At 35.0% G+C, this 26,548-nt stretch overlaps 1 protein-coding gene and 1 long non-coding RNA gene across 2 annotated transcripts in view; one reads left to right on the forward strand and one right to left on the reverse strand.

Moving 5' to 3' along the window:
- TFPI (tissue factor pathway inhibitor) overlaps positions 1-26,548 on the forward strand; it is a 547,151-nt gene that overhangs the window by 296,984 nt on the left and 223,619 nt on the right. The gene's annotated exons all lie outside the window — the stretch shown is intronic.
- Positions 1-26,548, reverse strand: part of LOC115942952 (uncharacterized) — a 242,100-nt gene that overhangs the window by 56,998 nt on the left and 158,554 nt on the right. Inside the window, exon 6 of the long non-coding RNA XR_014143471.1 lies at positions 13,363-13,427. This is a non-coding gene — a long non-coding RNA (uncharacterized LOC115942952). The remainder of the gene's footprint in view (positions 1-13,362; positions 13,428-26,548) is intronic.

A 26,548-nucleotide genomic window follows, 5' to 3' on the forward strand; every position in this document is an offset into this window, starting at 1 on the left:
CAGAAGAGACCATTTCCAACCCTCTGCCTCAGAGCAGAGAGATCGCAGTCTGTTCTTCAGTGAGCTCTCCAGGCCACACTGTCTCCGTTTCTGTCTGTGCTACTATAAACCGCAGTGTCCTGGGTTGTGCACCCCACCGCAGCGCTCCCAGTCCTGCCTCCAGGTCAGGGCACATCTCTGCCCTTTGTGCTTCTAAAACCACCAGCCGCTCCCAGCTCCCGCGCCTGCGCAACCCCACCGCTCAGGGTTTCCACCCCGGGGGCTGCCCTAAAGTCCTTTCCCGCTGCTACCGGTCTGCATGTCTGTGCCCTGTCCGCAGCGTGCGAGGCTGTCACTCACCGGCGGTGTAGGATCCCCACGTCCAGGCACCCTCCCGCTGCCGTTTATCCTCCGATATCTGCCCGCGCAATCACGGCTCCCCGCTTCATACTTCAAAACCAACCTCCTGTGACATTCTGTTTGTAGAGATCCAGATCTTCTTACATCTCAGGCTGGTTTTGTGGGTGCTCAGAGTGGTCTGGTAGATATCCAACTCAATTCTGGGGACCAGTTGAAATAGGGTCCCCTACTCCTCCACCATCTTTGCCCCCTCCCCCTTTTTGTATATTTTGGATACAAGTCTTTTATCAGATATGTGCTCAAAATACTTTCTCTATGTCTCTGGCTTGTCTTTTGAGTCCCTCAACAGGGTCTTTTAGAGGGCAGAGGTTTTAATTTTAATAAAGTCCAAGTTATCAATGTTTTTCTTTCACGGACCATTCTTGTATCTAAAGACTCATCACCAAACTGAAAGTCACATAGATTATCTCCTGTGTTTCCTTAGAAGTTTTATAGTACTGCATTTTAAGTTTATATCTATGATCCCTTTAGAGTCATTTGTAATTGTAAGGTCTGTGTCTAGGGTTTTATTTTTGTTTTTTGGGGTTTTTTTGCATACGGACTGGAAAGACAACTTCTAAGTTGTTCATATATTGGATTATGTAAAAAGGGTCCCAAAATACATTTTTTTAGAGGGGGGTGGGCAGAGTGAAAGGGAGAGAGAGAATCTTAAGCAGGCTCCATGCTCATCCTGGAGCCCAACACAGGGCCTGATCTCATAACCCTGAGATCATGACGTGAGCTGAAATCAAGGGTCAGATGCTTAACCGACTGAGCACCCCCAAAATACATTTTTAAGTAGAAGAGAAAGAGAAGGGAGTAGTAGGTTCTGTATACATAATCAGCAGGATAGATTATATATTTATACATATAAAAAATATATATGTTGAGTATACAAATATAATATCCATTCATATATATATGAAGTTTTGAATACTAATATATTCTTTCCCGAAGAAACTAAAAATAGAAAATTGTGTAAATTATTTTCATTTTCCAAATATCATCTATTTTCTCTGTGTGAATATTTTTCACTTTATGTTTTCTCCTTTCTCAGTGTCATCCTTCTTCCTGACAACTAACAATTTGGAATATTGTTTGGGATAATATTGGGAAATTCTCCATTACAACTGATGAGTTCCTGAATATGTTTCTGGTTTGGGTCTCTCCTTTTGTGTCTTGCACATAATATTCTGGCAGTAGAAACTGAATCATAGAAATTGTTGCTCTTATATATAATCACTTTGAATAATAGTGCAATGGTAAAAGTGTGATAGGTGGTCCTAAATGGACTCTATATTCTCTCTGTAAATGAAGTAACAGTGATATTGGCCTATTTACATGTACAGGGATATGATGGAATGTGTCTATATCTCTTACTAGTTTTGGAATGACTTTTAGAAGTTTCCAGAACAAGTTGAAATATTATTGAGATATCATGAATTTCATGAGGATTGAATTTGTTAAACTTATGTTTGAATTAGCAAAGAAAACACTGATTTTTTATTTATAATATTGCAAGTAATTATTTCTATGGATTCTAAAATTGACTAGTAAATTTAAATTTTATTTTTCAGTGAGGCTGAATATGCCTCTAACACTTATTACAGACACCAAAACTGATTGATTTCTAGGGGCTCCAAAGGATTTAAGTTCTAACTCTAATATTTTTGTTGTTTTTTCCACAAAAAGAAACACTGGTTTATAATGCCTTTTAAAGTATAATTTGTAATTGAAAGTCAAAATTGCAAGTACAAGAAGCTGAAATGAAAAGCATCATTTTAGGCAGGCTCCTTTAGATAACATTTCCCCTTTCCTATACTATCCTGCTCAGTTAAGGCTACCTTACAATCTAAGTGAAAGTTGCAGGTATACTTGACAATTTAATAATGCTAAGCAATACACATATCTCCACATCAACTTGACAGCACACACAAATACATATCATCCCTGTAACACTTACAATGGTAAAATAATAGTAGTTAAAAGAACTGATCGTAATTTGAGTACCTATGTTGAAGAATACTAAGCCAACAAACATAAAAACCTTCTAAAAGATTAGTTCGTATAAGAAGACAGCACATTGTTTCTACACACTTTTAATAGAGTATTGTGCCCACTGATGAGAATGCACCATATATTTTTTAGAAAACTCTTCAAAACATGGTTGAACAATTTTTCTCAAAGTCACATCTTCAGAGTCTGAGGCTATTATTTATAGCTTAAACCTATTTTATTGTGACTTCGGTAGGCATAAAGAACATCTAGTCACAGACTTCTCTGTTAATTGACCCTTTCTATTTGAAAGAATGTTGTAAAGTCAGACTGTAACTAACCTCAATTTCTTTAATCTTTATAGATTTCATTTTCAAATCCTAAATACTAGACTTAAGGGAAAAAAAAGAGCTGAAAGATATGATTCAATTTGGCAAACATGTATTGAATGATGACTTTTTGACAGGTACAATAGCAAACTCTAAGGCTATAGAGTTGAATACGGTAGGCCCTAACTCTACATTCTGATAAGTAATACACTGGCAAGTTGAACAAAGTAATTTGAAAGCAGAGAAAATACAGCAATCATTCTTTCAAATTCATCTGGAATTTTCATTTTGAACTGCATCTTAAAGGATGAGTAGGATTTGGTAATGCAAAGAAGAGAATAAAGTTATAGAATTCTGTCATAACATCTCTCATACCAGTTTTTTATCCCCCTTTTCTCTCTCAGTCCAGGTGCTTGTGATCTATCATTTAGAATACTACTGTAATTCTATAAATACTAAGCAGTCCTCCGGTTTGTGCATCTCCAATTCAGTATCAGTCCTGCTGAAAGGGTTTACAATATGCTGTTACCAGAGAGGGGTAATTGTTATAATAGGCCACATTTCTTTTGTTGTTTTGTATATGTTTATTTTCTTTCTATAAATACATTTCTAAGTCCTTTGAAAACATGAGAGAGTATGAATTTTACTTTAATTATTCTTCTTAGTACAGCATAAGGCATTCAAAATTTGATCGATTGATTGTGAATTCCAAACAGATAATACATTGTCTTTTCAAAGTCTGTCAGGAAAGTATCCTACCCCCAAACTTAAATGTCCACAAGAAGCTCAGCCTTCTTGTTTTGCTTTCAGAAGAGGTTCTAAGAAAATGGTTATCATTCTCTGAGTATTGCCCCATACAAACCTAAAGACCATTTTTCAAATACAACATTCCTCTTCCTCACTTTCTTTTCCCAGCTAAAAAAATCAGTTTCTCATAATTAGTTCTTTAGAGTAGATTAAGTTTTTGGTACTTCCAAGTTCTAATATAATTAATTCCTTGAGTTGTACATAAGAAAGAGTCTTGAACTGTGAAGGAGCATGGAGTTCCAATGAAGGCTCTACTGCTTATTGATGGTTTTGGTCAAGTGACTGAGCATTTCTACATTAGGCCACATCTCTTATGGGACCATCAATTAAAACTAACTCAATTTCTAATACGAGCAGAACAAAAGAGTAAGATAGGAAATTACCCTTTTCTTTGTGTTTTCTACAAAACTGGATCTGAAACAAGGGGTATACATGGGGTAGAATTTGTTCTTCTCATCCTACATTATAGAGTTTAAACTATTTCCAGCTGTAAAACAACTAATTATAATTTGCATTGAGCTTCAAGTCAACTATTTTTAGTAGACATTCCTCCTAGACTCTTAAAAATGATTGACACAAATTTTATATTTTCAAAGTTATTTCCATCTCAAGTTTGTTAAGAATCATTCAAAGGGGGCACCTGGGTGGCTCAGTCGTTAAGCGTCTGCCTTCGGCTCAGGTCATGATCCTGGGGTCCTGGGATCGAGTCCCACATCGGGCTCCCTGCTCGGCAGGAAGCCTGCCTCTCCCTCTCCCACTCCCCCTGCTTGTGTTCCTGCTCTAGCTCTCTCTCTCTCTGTCAAATAAATAAATAAAATCTTTAAAAAAAAAAAGAATCATTCAAAGGAATTTTAATGAATATTTAGAAAAAGAAAAATAAAGCAAAATGTCTTGATGCCATCTGAAGATGCTACCTGAAGATTCCTGAATAATTTTTATAGAATTCTTATGACTTCTCTCATTAATTATATTTATTCACATAAAAGTCTTTTTTTTTTTTTTTTTTTTTACGATTTTATTTGTCAGAGAGAGAGCACACAAGCCAGGGGCATGGCAAGCAGAGGGAGAAGCAGGTTCCCTGCTAAGCAAGGAGCCTGATGTGGGGCTCGATCCCAGGACCCTGGGATCATGACCTGAGCCGAAGGCAGATGCTTAACCAACTGAACCACCCAGGTGTCCCGATTCCCATAAAAGTCTTAAGATAATTTTTTTAAGAGAGGGTGAGACAGAGAGAGAGAGAATCCCAAGCAGACTCCACGCCCACAACGGAGCCTGACTTGAGGCTTGACTCCACAACCCTGAGATCACGACCCCAGCCAAAATCAAGAGTCCCATGCTCAACCAACTAAGCCTTCCAGGTGCCCCACAATTTGCTTATTTAAGAAATAAAAAAGGAAATAAGAGAAGAAACAACAACAACAACAAAACAATCTGAAAAAGAAAGAGAGAGGGGGAAAATAGGAATAAAGTAACTAGCATTTCCATCCACAACTTTTTCCAAGAGGCTTGTTATCAGTGTGGGTTTAATAATCAAAATATTACTGTAGAAACAGGCAAATGCAAATATGAATAATTTACTCCAGATATCAATTGCTGGATATGGAAAATGGCCCCACCCCAATTCCACCTTGGTTGCTACTGATGGTCTCTCAAATAATGTACCCCACAATATTTTCTAATTCATGACTGATCCCATTTAAATGGCTTTCTCTTGGCTCTACATGGCTTTAGCGTAATTGATATTTCATTATGCTATTGCCTAAAATACAAAGAGAACTAGCATCCTTAATATAGATTCCCTTAACAATAAAACAAAGAAACATCCAAAGGACATAAGGTCAAACCATTCAGTATCTTCCTTAATCTTCCTAGAAGCATAAAATCTTCCTGGAAGACGTAAAAGTGACCACTGGTGCAAAAGCAAGTATAATAGTCAGGTAGTTTGCCTCAATGAAACTATCTGATTCATCTTAGTGGTGACTTTTTTATTGGAGGAGTGTGATACTGCATAGGATATATAGATGCCAATTAAAGACAAATTAGTACCAATATTTGAAATTCTCATTTATGAATAATCTAAGAACTAGCTCTTTCTCAGGTGAGATCACTACACCTGTCAAAGAAAAGCACTGAAGTTCTGGATACCATGATTATTTATAAGCACTCACAGATCTTTCCTAAAACAAGTCAGTTTCCATGGAAACAGGAATTATCCACTGAAGTCTGACCTTTCCTTGCATAGTTTAGTTTTGACAGTTATGTGAGCACTGTTTTAGAAAGCACATATAATCCAGGAAACCTTACAAAAGACATACAAAGTAGAAAGTAATTAAAAATGATAAGCTTTAAAAATGCAGTTAAGATTATATATTTTTAAATGTGATTTTTCATGTCTTCAAGAGTATGTGAATTTTATATTAAACCAGTGTTACCTTGTAATGTTCAAAAGTAAGAGACAGAACAAGGTGGAGAACTATTATTATTATTATTATTATTATTATTATTATTATTATTACAGGTAAATTTTGTTACATAAGTAAATATTAAAAGAAAAATGGTTGTACAAGAAAATACCTCTAAGCATATAATGGATACTCATTAATAATAACTTAAATGTGAGGGTACCTGGATGTCTCAGTTGGAAGAGCATGTGACTCTTAATCCAGGGTTGTGAGTTTAAGCCCCACACTGGGTGTAGGGATTACTAAAAAATAAATATAAACTTAAAAAGTAACCCAAAAAGTAGAATAAAATAATAACTTAAATATACAAGCAAATATAGGCAGTATATTTCATATTTATTACATTACCATAATAATCTAACTACTACAACTCTGGAAAGTATGTGTCCTTATTCTATTTTTCAGTTGCAAAAGGATAAAGCATGCTAAATGATTTCCCAATGTCATACATTAAGTATTTAAATGCAGGATTTATGTCTTCGGGATTCCAAACTACAAATTCTTTTAATTTCAGCCTTTAAGATCATGAATGAATGAAGTAATATAAAGTGGTATAAATATTTTAGCTAAACGATTGAAAATCATCTTCTAAATTTAGTTAAATCTTATGATTTGATAAATTATGGCCATATTTCTATCTACTTCCACATCTGGGAAAGATTATTTTTAAAGTGTTTTTATTAGTTTTCATATTTGCAAAGAAATTCAGTGACTACGGATTTGGCATTGTGGTAGTAAATGAGGCAAAATTATTTTAAAAACCTGATAGATTAGAGTTTTACAACACAGAATCTCAGAAACAGATTATATACTTATGGCGGTTGTCATTAGAGCTTCAAATTCAATAAATAAAACTTATCAAGTGGAGGTGAGGACAAGCCATAAAATTATTTTACAAAAAGACAGTTAATTCTATTTATTAGTTTTAACTTCCAAAGTAAAGAGTAGAAAAGAACATTCATTCCAACATAAAAAATGTGTCATGAAGAAATAAAAGCTATCTATCTGAGATGAGTACCATAAAGGCAAAATCTAAAATAAAATTTAGTAATGAATCAAATGTAAAATAAGTGAGTTTTCAATATTAGATTGACAGCCTAACCTTAAAGAGCCTTGGAGGACATCCCAATGTAATTTCATTTATTTTAAGAAACAAATTTTAAAGTCATAAATTATAAAAATGTAAAAATACTTCTTTATTTTAATAATTTTAAATCATTAAAGATTATTACCTTTTCATGTTTATGATAAAATTTAGAAACTATATTGACAAATTCCCTCTCCCTTCCAAGTCTATTTGATGTGTTTATACTTTCTGATTTTATGACTTAAGTAAATATATTTAGGTATCATCTGTCACAAAACTAAAACATGTAAAAGAAATAAAGTTATAGACTGAATTTCTATAGTTGTAGAACTTACTTTTTTTCCTGAAATGAATAAACTTACATATTTTTAAGCTTTAGCTTCTATTCTCCTCCTCTTAAATTTGATAACTTAGTCTTAGAAGAAGTAAATGACAACGTTATAGGTTTGAAAACTGGCATCACAAGAAAGATACAAATTAATGGGCTATTTTAGTTAGAACTTGGTTGAAATGTATGATGGCCAGTCTAAACTCAACAGAAATATAGTCTGTAGTAAAACAGATAAATTTATCTGCATCTATGCTGATTCAGAAAAATTTAGAGTGAGCTGTAGGAAACAAATTTACCAAAATATTTCAATAAGAGAGAAGAGAGGGCGCCTGGGTGGCTCAGTTGGTTAAGCGACTGCCTTTGGCTCAGGTCATGATTCTGGAGTTCCTGGATCGAGTCCCGCATCGGGCTCCCTGCTTGGCAGGGAGTCTGCTTCTCCCTCTGACCCTCCCCCCTCTCATGTGCTTGCTCTCTCTCATTCTCTCTCTCTCAAATAAATAAATAAAATCTTTAAAAAAAAAGAGAAGAAAAAGTTTCATTATAGTTCTCAGCATTTAGATTATATTTATCTTTTTAAAACTGATCTAGAAAGGAACCAGGACCCCTAGGAGAAATGCTTGATTCCAGGACTGAGGTATAGAAAGTATATGAATATAAAATACCTTTTTTTGTGCTGCAAAGTAAAAGGATATTCAAAGAATGATGGAGACATAACAAAAGGATACAGGAGCCAGGCTGAGCAAGTAGTCGCTGGACAAATCAGGGAAATTTTGAGAATCAAATAGACTGCAAGGAAAAGATTCAACTGGCACAAGACTGAGGAGTGGGAAATATCTTGGGTGTGTCACTCTCAAAAAGGAAAGGCTAATGCTGCCTTTGTCTTAAATTAACTCTGTGTCCCTGGATAAGTCACTTTGAGGTAAATTCCTTTCTAAAGGAATTTCCCTCCTTTCTAAATGAAAATGTTTGTCTAAACTTACATCCAGTTTTAAAAATCTATAAACAGAAACAACTTTTAGAATAGAGGTGTGAGGAGTGCACTAGAACCTCTCTAATAAATACTTTAACTAGAAAAAATTATTAAAAACCCCATAAATTTAAAGTCTCTGGAAATTGTCCTAAGCGCATATAGCAAATGTATAACATCCATTCAAATATATTGTCTAATTCTCAGTGGTCTGTAATATTTGAGCCACAATTCACCTTCCCCACCCTTCTGACTCCTGCCCATCCCAAGCTACATCTTATAGAAACTATTCCAGGACTTCTAATACAGGAAGGTGGAGCCGTGAAATTGAGTTCTTTCTTTCCTCATGTCCCAGTAGGGTTTGGTTTCAAACTGAGAAATATAGGGTGAGGACAGGGGAACAGGTAGCCTTTAAGAATTTCTCCTCCTACCCCAAGCACCATGTTGCAAGAACTTGTATTCTAAGAAGAGGTAGCTGAGAGGACCCTGGCACCCTTATTCCAACCACCTCTTACTCATGAGGCAAAAGTGATCAGAGCAGGATTTGGAGAAGAATTAAAAACATTTGTAAACCACAAAGAGATTAAGTCCCACAAAGGGATTTAAGCACAACCTCTGACCAACAACTGGCTGACCAATAAGCTACTCTAACATAGGGTGTTATGGACTGAATGTTTGTATTCCTCCAAAATTCCTATGTTGAAACTCCAACCCCCAAAGAGACTGTATTTGGAAATAGGGTCTTTAAGGAGGTAAAGTTAAATGAGGCCATAATGGTAGGGTCCTGTTCCAGTAGGATTTTTGTCCTTGTTAATAGAGACATCAGAGAGTATTCTTTCTCTCTCCTCTCTCTCTCTCACTGCTGTGAGAGAACATAGTGAGAAATTGGCCATCTGCAAATCAGGAAGAGAGTTCCCACCCGAAAGTGGCCATGTAGGACCTTGATCTGGGGCTTTTAGCCCCAAAACTGTGCAAGAAAAAAAAAATCTGAGCAGGGATATCAAAGGTCACATGGTCATACTCAAGAGGGAAATCAACTTCACAGAATCAGTTCACTCAAGTCACTAAGCAAAGAAATAAATGACTAGTCCTTCAAACAACATGATTCAGGAGTGGAAGAATAAGCATCCCATGTTACTGAAACATGTTTTCTAAAATATATTATTTTCAAGAAGAATAGTCCAAGACATGCAAAAAACAGAAAATTGTGACCATACATAGAAAACAAAGAAACAAAAACAGACAATAGAAACTGCTTTTGAAGTGGCCTAGACATTGCAGTTAGCACACACAGGCTTCAAAGTAGCTATTATAAATATATTCAAAGAACTAAAAGAGACCATGTCTAAAGAACTGAAATAAGGTATGGTAACAATATCTCATGAAATAGAAAATATCAAAAAAGGGATTGAAATTATTTTTTAAAAAGAACTAAACAGAAATTCTTTAGCTACAAAGTATAATAACCAAAATGAAATATTCACTAGATGGCTTCAATATTAGATTGAGTTGGCAAAAAGAAGGGAACTGGCAAAATTGAAGATTGATTAAAAGAGACTAGGTAATCTGAAAAAGAGAGAGAAAAAAATAATTAAAATGAAGAGAGCCACAGAGAAATGTGAGGTACCAATAAGCACACTAACAGGCATAATGGGAGAACCATAGAGGAGAGAGAGAAAAAAGGACAAGAATTATGATAGTATAAATATGAAGTCTATTTTGATAAGTTAAGATGAAATCCCTAGAACTATCACTAGATAATAATAGAAAAAACAATTAAAATTATTAAAACAATTAAAATTTTACACGAAAAAATATCTATCAAATTGAACAGAAATTGGGTAAGGAAGAACAGAGAGACAAACAAGATGTGAGACACAGAAATAAAAAGCAACACAGCAAGTATAAATGCAACCATATCAATAATAATATTAAATGTGAAGAGATTAAATATTCCAATGAAATAGAGTTTTTTTAAAATCTTTTTAAAAAAGATTTTATTTATTTATTTAGTTATTTATTTATATATTTGAGAGAGAGAGAGAGCACAAGTGGGGTGGAGGGGCAGAGGGAAAGGGAGAAGCAGGCTCCCTGATGAGTGGGGAGCCTGATGCCTGGCTTGATATCAGGACCCTGAGATCATGACCTGAGCTGAAGACAGACAACCAACTGAGCCATCCAGGTACTCCTGAAATACAGAGTTTAGACTGGATAAGGAAAAACAAGAGCCAATCTATATATTGTTTTAAGAAGGCAAACATTAGATTTAAATACACAAATAGGTTGAAACTAACTGGATGAAAAAAGAGAGATCATGAAAAAAGCAACCTTAAGAGGGCTGGAGTGGCTGTACTAATACCAGCAAAACAGACTTTAAACAAGAAATGTTACATATATAAAGAGGGATATTTAACAATGATGATAATCTCAATCCATCAAGAAAAAATATACATGGCCCTAGCAATCAAGTCCCAAAACACATGAAAAAAATCTGACAGAATTGAAGGGTGAAATAGCCAATTCGAAAATAATAATTGGAAACTACCATATCCTGCTTTTAATATTGGATTAACAACTAGGTAGAATATCAACAAGGACAGAGAAAACTTAAACTACACTATATACCAAGTAGACCAACTGTTATCTCTATAGTATATCCACTACAATGACAGCAGATACACATTCTTCTTCTTAAGTGCTTATGGAACATTCTCCTGAATAGAAAAAAAATGAGCCTTAATAAATTTAAAGTAATTAAAATCATATAAAATATGTTCTCCAACTGCAAGAGAATGACTTTTGAAGTCAAAAACAAAAAGAAGTTTGGGAAGTTCACAAATATAGGGAAATTAAACAACATATTCCTCAATGACCAATATGTAAAGGAAAAAAATCAGAAGGAAAATTAGAAAAAACTTAAAATGAATAAAAGTGCAAACACATTACATCAAAACTTATGGAATAAATCTAAAACAGGCTCAGAAGAAAATTTATAACTACAAATATTCATATTTTTAAAAAATACCACAAATCAATAATCAATCTTTGCATCCTGAGATATCGGGAAAAAAAACAAACAGCAAACTAAACTCAAAGCAAATGAAAGAAGGGAATAACAAAGATTAGAGTAGAAATGAACGAAATACAAGCATATCTCATTTTATTGTGCTTCACTTTGTGTTTTACAAATATTGCATTATTTACAAATCAAAGGTTTGTGGCAACCCTACATTGACCAAGTCTATCAGCACCCTTTTTCCAATAGCATTTGCTCACTTCATGTCTCTGTGTCAAATTTTAGTAATTCTTTCAATATTTCAAACTCTTTCACTATTATTATACTTGGTATGGTGATTTGTGATCAGTGATCATTGATGTTACTACTGTGCATGTTTTGGGGCTCCATGAGCCATGCCCAAATAAGATGGTGAACTTAGATTTTATCCATTTATTTGTCGAGTGACAGAGAGCACAAGCAGGGGGGGTGGCAGGCAGAGGGAGAAATAGGCTCCCTGCTGAACAAGGAGCCTGATGTGGGACCTGATCCCAGGACCCTGGGATCATGACCCAAGCTGAAGGCAGATACTTAACTGAGACACCCAGGCACCCCTAAGATGGTGAACTTAACTGATAAATGTTTTACGTGTTCTGACCAGTCCACTCACTGGTGGTCCCCTGACTCCCTCTCCTTGGGCCTCCCCATTCCCTGAGACACAACAATATTGAAATTAAGCCGATTAGTAACCCTATAATGGCCTCTAAGTGTTCAAATAAAAGAAAGAGTTGTGCATCTCTCACTTTAAATCAAAAGCTAGCAATGATTAAGCTTAGTAAGGAAATCATGTTGAAAGCAGAGATAGGCTGAAAGATAGGCCTCTTGTACCAATCAATTCACCAAGTTTTAAATATTAAGGGCAAGTTCTTGAAGGAAAGTTACTCCAGTGAGCACACAAATGATAAAGCAAAACAGCCTTGTTCCTGATGTGGAGAAAATTGCTGATATGGAACCTGGATCTGGCCCTCCTCAGCCCCTTGCCCCTCCAAGGTATCTGAAAGGGAGAAGGGAGGACCTGCCCAGGATCAGCACAAACAAGGGAATAAACAGGCATTGGAGGTCAAGTCTTACCATTTAAGAAATACATTTCATAAAGCTACAGCTGCCATAGATAGTGATTCCTCTGGTAGATCAGGACAAAGTACACTGAAAACCTTCTAGGAAGGATTCACCATCTTAGATGCTACTAAGAAGATGTGTGATTCATGGGAAGAGGTGAAAATATCAACATTAACAGGGGTTTGGAAGAAGGTGATTCCAACCTTATGGATGACTCTGATGGGTTCAAGACTTCAGTGGAGAAAGTAACTGCAGATGTGGTAGAAATAGAAAGAAAACTAGAATTAGAAGTAGAACCTGATGATGTGACTGAATTGCTGCAATCTCATGATGAAACTTCTGACAGATAAGGAGTTGCTACCTATGGATGAACAAAGAAAGTGGTTTCTTGAGATGGAAACCACTGCTGGGGAAGATGTTGTGATGATTGTTGAAATGACCACAAAGGAATTAGAATATTGGATAGACTCAGTTGATACAGCAGCAGGGTTTGAGAGGACTGACTCCCAATTTTGAAAGAAGTTCTACTGTGGGTAAAATGCTATCAAACAGCATTACATGCTGCAGAGAAATTGTTCATGAAAGGAAGAATTAACCTATGAGCAAATTTCTTTATTGTCTTAGTTTAAGAAATTGCCACTGCCAACCCAACCTTCATCAATCACCACCCTGATCAGTCAGCAGCCATCATCAAGGCAAGACCCTCCACCACCAAAAAGATTACAACTTGCTGAAAACTCAGATGATAGTTAGCATTTTTAGCAACAAAGTATTTTGTAATTAAGGTATTTACATTGTTTTTTAGGTATAACGTTATTACATAATAAACTACAGTACAGTGTAAACATAATTTTTATATGCACTGAGAAACCAAAAAATTCATTTGACTTACTTTGCCGCAATATCTGCTTTATTGCATTGTTCTGGAACCAAACCCACAATATCTCCAATGTATGCCTGTAGAAAATATAAATACAATGAAGAATGTCAACCAAACCAAAAGTTGGTTCTCAAAAAAGATCAACAAAGTAGTGAAAATTATAGGTAAAAATAGACAAGTTAATTAGAGCCTCAAATTACCAATCCTTTACAAACTTCCAAACTAAAAAAAAAAAGGATTGAATACTATCCAATTTATCCTATGAGGCCAGTATTATTGTGACACCAGAGTTAGGTAAATATATCACAAGAAAAGAACACTACAATTCAGTATCCCTTTTGAATATATATGTAATAAATCCTCAATAAAATACTAGAGAATTGAATCCAGCAAAATATATAAAAGATTATACACCATGACTAAATTAGAGTTACCTAAGAATGCAAGCTTAGTTTAACATATGAAAATCAATCAATGTAATATATCATCTTAGTAGAATAAAAGACAATCTTCATGTGATCATCTTAATAAGTACAGAAAAAGCATTTCACAAAACCAATGCCCTCTCCAAATAAGACACTATACAAATTAGAAATAAAAGTGAATTTTGTCAACGTGGGAGAATATATCTATATAAAACCCACAGCTAACATCATGCCTAATAGCAAAAGACTAAATGTCTTATCCCCAAGACTAGGAACAAAACAAGAATGCTCTCCACTTTTATTCAGCATTGTTCTGGAAATTCTAGCTAGGACAATTAGGTAAGCAAAAGAAATAACAGGTATCTATACTGGAAAGGAAATAAAGCTATATTTGCAGATGATATGATTTTATTTATAGAAAATACTAAGTAATCTATTTTAAAGACTATTAAAAGAAGTGAGTTCAGCAAAAAAAAACAAGGTCAATATACAAAATTCAATTGTTTCTACACATTAGCAATGTATTGAGTAAATAATCAGTATATCATAAAAAGGATAAAACCATTAGGCATAAACTTAAAGCAAATACAATTTCTGAACACTGAAAACTACAAAATATTGCTGAAAGAACTAAAGAAGAGCTAAGAAAATGGGAAGTCAATGCACATTCATGAATTGGAAGACAATATTGTTAAGATGACAATACCCCCCAAATTTATCTACATTCAACATGCTTCCTATCAAAATACCTGTCTGCTTTTTTAGAAAAATTGACAAGCTGATCCTAAAATTCATACGGAAATTCAAGAGAATCATAATAAGCTAACAAATCTTGAAAAAAAAAACCCAACTTAGAGGACTCACGTTTATGCATTTCAACTTTTAGTACACAGGTGCAGTAATCGAGACAGTGGGTACTGATATAAGGATAGATATAGGTCAGTGGAATAGAACTGAGGGTGCAGAAATAAACCCTTACATTTATGATCAATTTATTATTTTTTTAAAAATACTTTATTTATTTGACAGAGAGAGAGAGAGCACAAGAGGGGAACAGCAGAAAGAGCTACAGAGGGAGAGGGAGAAGCAGGCTCCCCACTGAGCAGGGAGACCAATGTGGGGCTTGATCCCAGGACCCTGGGATCATGACCTCAGCTGAAGGCAGCCGCTTAACCGTCTGAGTCACCCAGGTGCCCCCATTTATGGTCAATTTATGGCACTAAAATCATTATGATTTTATAGTAATAGTAACATGTATCACCTCAGGTATGAAAATATGGTTCAATCTACTGTATCAGAAGTAGCTTAAAATAAAAACAATCTAACTTTGTCACAAGAAGCTTAATTTGTCATTCACAAAACAAAATAAACCTAGAGAATACATAAGAATATTAAAGGAAATAATAAAAAGAAATTTTAGGAAATACAAAATCAAAGCTATCTCCTACAATACCCTAGCTATTAAAAGGTAGTAAGAGAATATTATAAACATCTTTATTCCAGTAAATTTTTACAAATTAAATTAAATAAAAAATTTAAATAAACAAATTTACCAAGTGGGCACAGGAAGAAATAGAAATAATAAATTTTTGAGCCTTCCATGCAGTACCATTCCATGAGGAGATCAACACCCACATGCTGGAAGCTTGGTTACCTTGAATCTCTTCCTCTCTGAAAAGGGCAATGTCACTCTGTAGGGGATATATTCCGGCTATAAGCTTCCCTTTCTAATCAGCAGTGCCTCAGCCAGCACCACTAGTCAAGGGTCCACAGGGCATGCACACTACCAGTGTGGGATCCCACATAACATCACCTTGGGCCAAGGGATCCACTCCAGGGCAAGGGATGTAATCATGGGCACATAATTATGGTATTCACTGGTTCTAATACATACAACACCACCCGGAGGCTGTTGGCTTTATAGTGTTGGAACAGTTTCTTGAAATACATCTGAGTATCTGCTTGACTGTGATACTCTGCAAAGACAGTACACTGTCTTTCTGTGTTGCTACATACCTTACACCAATATTCATTATATAGTTCTGTTTCCTAATATGTAGACTACCTACGTATAGAAAACAAGGGGTAGAAATAGGAGTGACCCTGCTCTCCAACATTCCTGTTAATGTACCTGGGGAATTTGGGCTTCTTTTCCCTATAACAACAGGTTCTGTGCTTCTAGAAGATTGAATAGTTCCACTAGGGGACTCAGTAATAATCCCACTAAATGTAAAGCTATAATGGCCTCCTCTTTACCTTGGGCTCCTTGTACTGTTAACTAGCAGGCAAAGAAAAGAGTCTCTCATCATCAGAAGAGGTAGGTCTGTTACTATATAATGAGGGTAAAAAGAAAAACAATGAATAACTAAATGGTAAACCAGGATATCACTTTATAGTCTATTTCACAGTTGTCTTTACATGGACAGGAACAACAAAAATGGCTCTATACAGGCATGATAACTGGGATTCAAACACCTCAGGTCTGAGCGTCTGGTACACTCCATCAGACAAGGCACCCAAACCAAAAGAAATTTTCCTTGAAGGAATGGAAATCTAGAATTTGTAGTAGAGACAGAATGAATATCAGTAACAGCCTTATTTAAAATCAGGGGTATTATATATTCCTAAAACACTTAACTTGAAATATTGTGTCTGAAGAATCCTAGAGAAACTGTGCCCAGACGGAAGGAACTAATGTGAGAAGTAAGACGCCTTGAGCAATGTAAGCAGTAGACTATAGTAGACGTTGTTGGGGCCCTACCCACACAATCCCTTTATTACGAGCGCAGCCATATCTTAGCTGTTGTGAATACTGGCATCTGATGGCTCATAGCTTTCTTTTCCTTCTTTTCTTCTCTGAAAACTGCTCATGTCCATACCAAGAAAGGCATGGACACTTATGCCCTTTACCTAGGAAGTGGCCTATAGACAATGACTTACTTGATACGGAGTACAAAGAGTTGTGCCTTTTGTCTCAAGTTTCGGCAATTCTATGATTCAGAGCTTCTCATTTGATCAATGTAAGAGTAGAATAAACTGAAATACATATTTGATTAGCTCCTTGCCCCAGTTCTATCCTGCTTCCCTCACTTCCTTAACAGGATTCTTCTAAGAGCATTTCTTCAATAAATCACTTGTACCAGAATTCCATGTCAGGTTCTGGTTCAAAAGAACCTGGACTAATACCCACTACTCAAAAGATTGAGTCTCTAAGACTTAGCAAAACAAAGAAACTATATTTTATGTAGTAAAGAAGTATTTTAAACAAATGAATACAAAGTAGTTAAAAATAGTGATGCAAAAATGTGTATCAGATAAATTAGCCAAAAAAGGATGTTTCTGTAACAATACTAAACACCAATAAAAGGCCAATAGACATGAATGGATGAACAAAGAATGGTCCAACTACATAGTGTTCATTGGGCAATAAAATATTTGTCAAGTTGAAGTGTGTATGAATAAAGAATCAGGGTAAGAATAGCTGATTCTCTGTCAAATGACCTTGGCACTACTTCTTTTATTTTACAGACTTTATTTTCTCCACTTCCACAAGGTAAATTTGGGGATTTCCACATATCTCTAAGCACATACTAAAAGCAAAGAGTGGAATCTATTCAATCTCAGTGATTCATGAATATGTTAAGACAACTGTTTCATTCCAGAGTACATGTGAAATTTGCACAACCCTTTTTCTTACTAATTGTGTCAGCTGAGGCTAATTATTTAATTTTTTTGAGACTAACTTTGCTCACCTTTGTAATGGGAAAAAATTCCTAAATTGCAAGGCATTAAAAATCACATATGTTGGGGTGCCTGGGCGGCTCAGTTGGTTAAGTGTCTGCCTTCAACTCAGGTCATGATCTCAGGGTCCTGGGATTGAGCCCCATGTCAGGCTCTCTCCTCAGCGGGCAGTCTGCTTCTCCCTCTGCCTGCCACCCCTCTCCTCCCGGCTTGTGCAATCTCTTGCACTCTCGCACTCTCTCTCTCTCTCTCTCTCTGTGTCAAATAAGTAAATAAAATCTTAAAAAAAAAATCACACGTCATCTCTCAAAGGCATATATTATAATCTCTCAATTGATACCTTCTCATCCTCCTTTTTTCTTCTTCTTTCGAAGTAAAAAAAAAAAAAACCCACTTCATATGATTGTTTTTTTTCCCTCTCTCAGACCAATTAGATGTGAATTTCTGTGGGTGGAGCTTAGGCATTGTTCTTTTATTTTTTTACAACAAATTATTTATTTGTTTGTTTGTTTGTTTAAAGTATAATTAACAATGTTACACTCCTGAAACTAATATTACACTAGATGTTAACTAACTTGAATTTACATAAAAACCTGAAACAAAACCAAAAAAAACCCACAATGTTACATTAGTTTCAGGTGTACAACTTATTGATTCACAATTCTATACATTACTCAGTGCTCACCATGATAATTGCAGTCACTATCTGTCAACATATAACATTAGTATAATATTATAGACTATATTCCCTATTTTATGATTTTTAATTCTAAAATTTCAATATTCTAAAATTATTTTCTAATAGAGCAATAAAAAAGAAAATAATAAAATTTCATATCAAAAAGAATTTCAGTATTTAAAAATGTCTTCAGTATTATTCTTACTATTTAGATGCTCATTGAAATATGAAAGGGCAGAATGAGATGTACAGATGAAATAGAACAACTTCTTCGAGTTACACAAGGTAGAAGATCTGTCAAAGAGAATGTTTATATTTTATTGTAATATTTTCAGAGAGATAATAAAATATTTCCACATGTCAGCAAGAACACAAAGGGGTATCTCTAGTCTGTTCATACTATAATTCTGTTTCCCCCAAACTCATTGGAGAAAGATAGAGAATATCACTTCATATCCCAAATGAGATGGAATTATGTAAGCTAACGGAATAGAATTCCTCATGTAAAAAATGCATGATCACATTCTGGAAAAATCCTCTTAGGAGACAGTATTTCTCACTGCCCCTGTCCCTGGGCAAAAATAGCAAGAATAGCAAATACCAGCCCTCCAGGTAATTGTAATAATAAACAGTACCAGAATTTTGATCAAGTAGTTAATTCTTATCTTGAGGAATAATTTAAGTCCCTAAAATACCAAGTTTCTTTGTTGAAAATAAGTAATGGCTACTAAGACACAGTTCTTATGTGTGTGGTTTTTATTTTAAGATAATCAAACTTACTTTCTAGACTCTTTGAAATTGTAAGCAAACTAAACTTTTAAAAAGTAGTGATAAAAAAACACATTCTTGTATTTGGAAGTAAATGAAAATGCTGATTAACTCATACCACCATTTCATCAACTGCTCTGATAAAACGGTTATAGGCTGTACTTCAAAGTAGTCATAGCCTCTAAGAAGGAAGGTTATTTCACTAGCTCTAGTGATGCATGTTCTTATAGCAACATCACTGTATTTGATTTCATTCTGGAAACAGTTACTATTATTGTTAACTCTCATTAAAGAAGAAAAAAAATATGTATTTATACCACAGGAGTATAGAAATAGAATGGTTTTAGGGCACTTGGGTGGCTCAGTCATTAAGCATCTGCCTTCGGCTCAGGTCATGGTCCCAGGGTCCTGGGATCGAGCCCCACATTGGGCTCCCTGCTCAGTGGGAAGCCTGCTTCTCCCTCTCCTACTCCCCCTGCTTGTGTTCCCTCTCTCGCTGTGTCTCTCTCTGTCAAATAAATAAAAAATCTTTAAAAAAAAAAAAAAAGAAATAGAATGGTTTTAAAAACAAAAACCTGAGCTTGAATCCTGGTTCTGCCACTTATAATAGGAGTGATCTTAGAGCAATTTAATTAACCTTTTTAAGTCCCGGTTTTTCCACGTGTGAAATGTAAATAATTAAACGTATAGCATTACTGAGAAAAGAGTAAAACATCTATCAGTGTTTTGCAAATAGTCTACACTCAATAACTATTAGTCCTTTTCTTCCTGTTCTACACTATACTCAAAATATGGCACCTTGTTGGAAAGAGCTGGAATTATTGATATACTATGCTATATCATATTTGGAAAGTAAATTGTTTAGAAATATGTAAGATGTAAAAAAAAAAAAAGATGGTAGAAGAAAAACTACCCCCCCCCCAATTATCTCTCATTAGCTAAAATCCTTCTTGCAAGCTCTATACTTGTGTATCTAGCTAACTTTTCAAACCTCCACTTGGCTGTTTCTAAGATATTCATAGTTAATACAACTATGCTGAACTGTTGATTTGTTCCCTTCCCTCATGCCTCTTTTTAAGAGCTTTTGTTCTACAGACTTTTCCAAATTAATAAATGGCTTCCATCAACCACCCATACAGGTCAGTGCTGGGGTACTTTTGACACCTCTTTTTCTTTCCCAGGCATCTAATCTGTCCAACCTAAGGCATTTTGATTCTATTTTGCAAAAATATACATCATCCATTTCTCTTCAGTTTGGGTTCAAATCACTGTCAGTTTTCATCTGGAGTACTGCAATAATCTCCTGACTAGTCTCATGTCTAATTATCTTGTCACTTTCCATTTCATTTTCCACAAAGCAGCTAAGGTGATAATTTTAAAACACAAATTGCTTTGTTACTCTTGCCTAGAACTGTCCGATGGCTTCCTTATCCACTTAAAAATGATATTATATATATACCTACCAGGCATTTTATGTTCTGACCCCTACTTCGCTCCCCGAACTCTTCTCATGATATGTTTTCTCCCTACTGATTGTTTCATCCTTAAGGGTCTCTTGGGTACTTAAACATGCTATATGCTTTCCCACCAAGTGCTATTTGTTTTACCTGAAAATCTTTATCACTCCAATTTTCACATAATTGGCTTCTGCTCATTTTTTAAGTCTCATATTAAATTTCTTATAAAAAGCCTTTCTGGCAACCCAAACTAATATCATATCCCCAATTACTTCCTCCGAGAACACCTGTTCCTTTTCTTGCTATTACTTTTTGCAATACGTTATTATATACACTAGAAGGGATTTTACTTCTCCTTATTTTTCTCTTCTAGGCAAGGAAGGATTTTTTAGTATAACACAATAAAGAAAAAAATAATAGCATAATATGTTCATTTATTCAACCAAAGAACACATGAGGGGGTAGAAAATAATGGGTGTGGGTGTGCTCAGGAGCAGTAGCTATTTGTACAAATTATTAAGGGGAGAACTTTAAGATGAAGTGACATTTAGCAGAGACAAGAATGAAGTGAGGGAGGAAGGCTAGAGGAAATACAGTGTAGACAGGGAAGCAGAAGCACAAAGTTCCTGAGATGGGGCTATCTGTAGTGTGAGGAACAGTAAGGAGGTCAGGGTGATTAAGAAACAGAGAGGGCAGAAAAGAAGGTTAAGTTGGGTCTAGATTGCATAAGGTACCATAGATCACAGCATGGGCTGTGTATTTTATTCTATTGTCAACATCATTCTATTAGAGGCAATCAATTTTGTGTTTCTTGTAGATTCTCTTGTCTGGAAAGTTTAAAGACCTAATATACTCCCCAGTGTGGAACAGCCAGTGCTACTGGATGATAGAGTCAAAAGGGAGACCCAGAATATGAGCACATCTAGGATGGAGCTGGGAACCCAAAGAGCAAAGCCAAGAGAGTAAAAGACTGAAGGGATGATTTAGAGAGGATAACAAAAGAGTAGACTGGAATCTAGAAGCGTCTTAGACACTATCTGGGCTAGCCTCAGTGTGGTATGAGAGATAACTCATGAGAACAGTAAGGGGATATTTTGCACTATCCTTTTAACACATTGGGAGTTCACAACCGTCTAAAGTGACATGTCATTCTAAATGTCTAGACAGTTCATTGTGTCTAGACAATGCAAGAAAATACGAGGAGTTAAATTTGAAGGGGATTACCTACCATATTTATTGATCTGTGATCTGATGTCTGACTTTGCATGAATCATAACAAACCATATCACTAAAGCAGGACCATAATACCAAGCTATCTGCCCTACAGACAGAATGGTGCAAAGACTTGAGTAGATCTAGGGGCAGCCCTCGAGTTAGAAATACCCTCTCAGGTGCAGTCCAGCATGGTGTAAACAGATGTGACTACAGCATTAAGGCCACTAAGGAAATTAAACTATAGATCAAAGGACACTTAGAGACCTACAGTTTCAGCTTTGACATTTAAAGAGCTTGCTTAAAAGTTCTCACTTCCTTCCTTACAACTGGAAAATATCTGAACTGAAATAATTCTTCTTGGAAACATCAGTGAATTGAGTTTGCAAGCCAAACCACCATCCCAAAATCTAGAGAGACAAGTGAATACAGAGATTCACAGTCTACAGGGACTCAGCTTGCATGAAGCAGAAGCCTCTGGAGCCACAGTGCCTATTAGAATGAAACCCTTTAAGTTTCTCTTTCTCAAAAGAGAAAATCAGTAAAACCAAAAGCTGGTTTTCTTAAAAGATCAATAAGTTTGATAAAGCTCTGGCCATATCAACCAAGAAACAAGGAGAGAACACACAAGTTACTAATATCAGGAATGAAAGAGGGGTTATAACTACTGATGAATAACATTAAAAAATATTATGAAGTCTATTAGCCACAAATTTGATAATTTAGATGAAATGGACCCATTCCTTGAAAAGAACAAACTACAAAAAGCTCATAAAAGGAAAAAGAGATAATCTGCATAGGACTATATCTATAAAAGAAATTATTATAATATTCCAAAAGGAAGATGTCAGGCCTAAATGATTTCCCTGATGAATTCTACCAAACACTTAAAGAAGAAATGACACCATTTCTCTAGCCTAGAAAACAGATTGCGTTAGGTATTGAGACTTCATTGTTATTGAGGTAAAACATTAGAGAAGTGAGTATATTTCGACAAGGATGAGAGTTTTCTGGGACAAGCCATGTATACCCACATTATGATTAAATTCAGGTTTCTCCAGAGTTTTCAATATGCTCTGGGAAACTATACTTTTCAATTAATTTGGGCAAGAGAGAAGAAAACAAAGATATGAGGTTATCAGCAAAAAACCTAAGATAGATACTATTTTATACTGGAAACCAGAAGGCAGAGAAAGACTGATGTAAAGATTAGTGGGAAAATGTGAATCTACAGTTAGTGATGAAAGAAAAGGGATAGGTCCAGGGTTAAGCTAGTACTCTAACAGGGGAAATATACAGCAGTTATGCTGTTAAGTATGAGTGCCCTGCACAGGAGATGACATAAATGACCACTAATTGTTGGGGAGTATAAAAGAGTAACAATAACCCACAAATTCATTGTGGATGAGGGATGTAGTAGTTACTACACCCTCAGAAATATACTGAAAACCAATGTATGATGACATTGAAATTTGCAGAAGGAAGAGGTGTTATAAAATGTTATTAAAAATGTTAATGTTATTCACTTTTGTTCAACAAAACCACTGTTCACTAGAAGCCTATTAAGAAAGGATTCAGACCCCCAAAATTAATATCATTATGCATCAAGTCCTGTACTGGATAGCCAGAATTTATGAAACTATTTTACTTTATAAAAAAATCATTTCACATGTTTTTCTCTTAAGAGTCCTATCGGGGGCCTGGAATCCTTGAAAAGATACTCTTGAGAGAGGCTGACCACCAGCTTTCTACCCAACTTCAACTGTGAGCGAGGAAGAGATTTTGAGAGTACACTGCTACATCATCAGTACTGGGACATACCAACATCATGTGCCTCTGGGATGATGCCTTGAGAAGGAAACAACATCACACTACTGGTATTCACTCCAAAAATGCATAACTTGAATCTCATCACAAGACAAATCCCAACTGAAGAAAAATCTATAAAATACTTGTTTTCCACTCTTTAAAAATTGGTAAGGGCAGGAAGATTAAGAAAATTTAGATATTATTTCATATTAAAGAAGGCTAGACAAATATGACAACTAAATAAATTGTGCAGTCCTAGACTGGTTCTTGAATCAGGGAAAAAAATAAATTATAAAAGATGTCATCAAGACAATCGATAACATCTGAATATGGAATATGGATTATAATATGGACATGTTACTAAAATTCTCTGATTTTGATCATTGTACTGTAGTCATATGAGAGAATTATATCCTTTGTCCATAAAACAATACATACTAAAACATTTAGTGGCAAAGAACACAATATCTCCAAACTTTTCTCAAAAATTCAGGAAAAATTCCCATCTATTTATTTGTATGCATATAAGCAAATGGGGCAAAACGTCAACAAATTACGAATCTAAAAGAGACATATGAGTTCCCTCTATTATTCTTACACCTTCTCTGCTGAAATTATATAAAAATAAAAAGAGTAAAACAAATTAACTTAAGCATTATATATTTCATCAATCTTAGGAATATGGTGCTATAAATTTTCAATAATTAAGTTCTTTTTTTTAAAGATTTCTTTATGAAAGAGTAGGGACAAACATTTGAAAACTAAATATAGATTAATCTTTGTTAACAATGAAATCCCAATCAGAAGCTTATATTTTTTTCAGTTTTACAATTATTTACTTTTACTTCCTGTTTATACTGAAGGAATATGTAAATGTTGACATGAAGCAAGGATTTTAATTTTCATCATCTCTTCTATATTTACCTCTCACACTTTCTTTCCCTGCCTTGATATTTTTTGGCAATTTACTTCTTTATAATGAATGAAAAACTATAGGGTTTAATAAATCTTTGAATTTAATTTCTAGAAGTTTTGGCTTAAGTTAGGTTTTGTTTTCTTTTTTTTTAAGATTTATTTACTTGTTTGAGAGAGAGAGAGAGAGTGCACACGAAGGGGTAGGGTCAGAGGGAGAAGCAGACTTCCCACTGAGCAGGAAGCCTGATGCAGAATTTGATCCTGGGACTCCAGGATCATGACCTGAGCTGAAGGTAGTCGCTTAACCAACTGAGCCACCCAGGCGCCCCTAGGTTTTGTTTTCAACCCAATATCCCTAGGATTCCTGTCATGACTCTTGCCTGTTTCTACTCCAATATTTTATCTGTTCATATTGCTGTGTTTTATAAAATAGGTGAAACCCCTCCTATTAAAATGTCAGAAAAATTCTTTCGAGATCATGTCAAATTAATAAAAAACAGCAGTTATAATTTACAGGTACTATGGATGCAAAAATGTTAAATATATGTACTTATGTGTGTGTGTATTAATGGGGGAAATAAAAGACTGGAAGAAAAAGAAATGTCAGAAAACTTTATTGGAACCACATTGCTTACCAAAACAAAGAAATCTGAATAATTTTGATGTATCTAATCAGCTTTAAAAATCAATTAAGCATGGAACGTTTTTCCATTTCTTTGTGTCTTCCTCAATTTCTGTCATGAGTATTTTATAGTTTCCTGAGTACAGATTCTTTGCCTCTTTGGTTAGATTTATTCCTAGGTATCTTATGGTTTTGAGTACAATAGGAAATGGGATCGACTTCTTAATTTCTCTTTCTTCTGTCTTGTTGTTGGTGTATAGGAATGCCACTGATTTCTGTGCATTGATTTTATATGCCCTCTTTAATACCCATCACCAGGCTAACCCATCCCCCCACCCCCCTCCCCTCTAGAACCCCCAGTTCTAGAACTGAGGGGTTAGCCTGGTGATGGGTATTAAAGTGGGCACGTACTGCATGGAGCACTGGGTGCTATACGCAAACAATGTATCATAGAACACTACATCAAAAACTAATGATGTAATGTATGGTGATTAACATAACATAATAAAAAAATCAATTAAGATAATAAATAAAAACTAAAGACTGATTAAGCTCTTTCTTAATCAGATGTCTATTTGAAAAGCTAATATTTAAATAAGTATGTGTGATCATATTACAAATAGAATATGAATTTTTATCTATAGTATCTATGGCATGTTATTTTTTTTCAAGTTTTTATTTAAATTCCAGGAAGTTAACATACAGTGTAATATTAGTTTCAGGTGTACAATATAGTGATTCAACACTTTCATACATCACCCAGTGCTCCTCACAAGTGCAACCCCTAATCCCAACCACCCATCTAACCCATCCCTCCACCCACTTCCCTTCTGTTTACCATCAGTTTGTCCTCTTATTTCTAATACCCATGACACTTCAAAAAGAAGCATCATTCTGTAAGATCTAAAGACAGTGTAATAGAAGCACCAGCCTTCATGGTGGTCATTTTGCAGGATATACACATATTGAATCATTATGTTGTACACCTGAAACTAATATTATATGTCAATTATGCCTCAATGTAAAAAAATCAGGCTTTCGAGACTGTTCTGACAGTATATGCACATGCTCATTTGTGTGATTTGGTTAACCAATATTGTGCAAGAACTTTCAAAAAATATTACTCATTCATACATTTTCTAAGATGAGTTTTGAGATACTTCATCATTAAAGTGGCTGATTACGTGTTTTTCATTCATGTTCCCTATTCATCTTGGAATATATCTGTTAGATACAAAATATAGTTTCTAGCTGATAGGCTCAGGCAGAAATTTGAAGAGTAATCAACTAAATCGTCAAGAAAGTTCTCATATTTATTGGATACTTGCACATGTAAAAAGAAAATTTTGTTCATTTATATTTCTTGCAAAATGTGACTTTCTTATAATTAAATAAACCTACATTAACATAAACTTGGTAAGTATGGCACAGTGCATAAATGTAGGTACAGTTTAAATAGACATCATCAGGTATCAATTTGTTTTTAACTTTTATTACTGTAGAAAAACTTGCTTAGAGACATGAGGAACAAAAAATGTCTTTAAGTCATAATAAACTCTATTTAAACATT

This window comes from Leptonychotes weddellii, chromosome 3, assembly GCF_054177405.1.
Source record: "Leptonychotes weddellii isolate Sample4059 chromosome 3, ASM5417740v2, whole genome shotgun sequence".
In the NCBI taxonomy this organism is placed as follows: domain Eukaryota; kingdom Metazoa; phylum Chordata; class Mammalia; order Carnivora; family Phocidae; genus Leptonychotes; species Leptonychotes weddellii.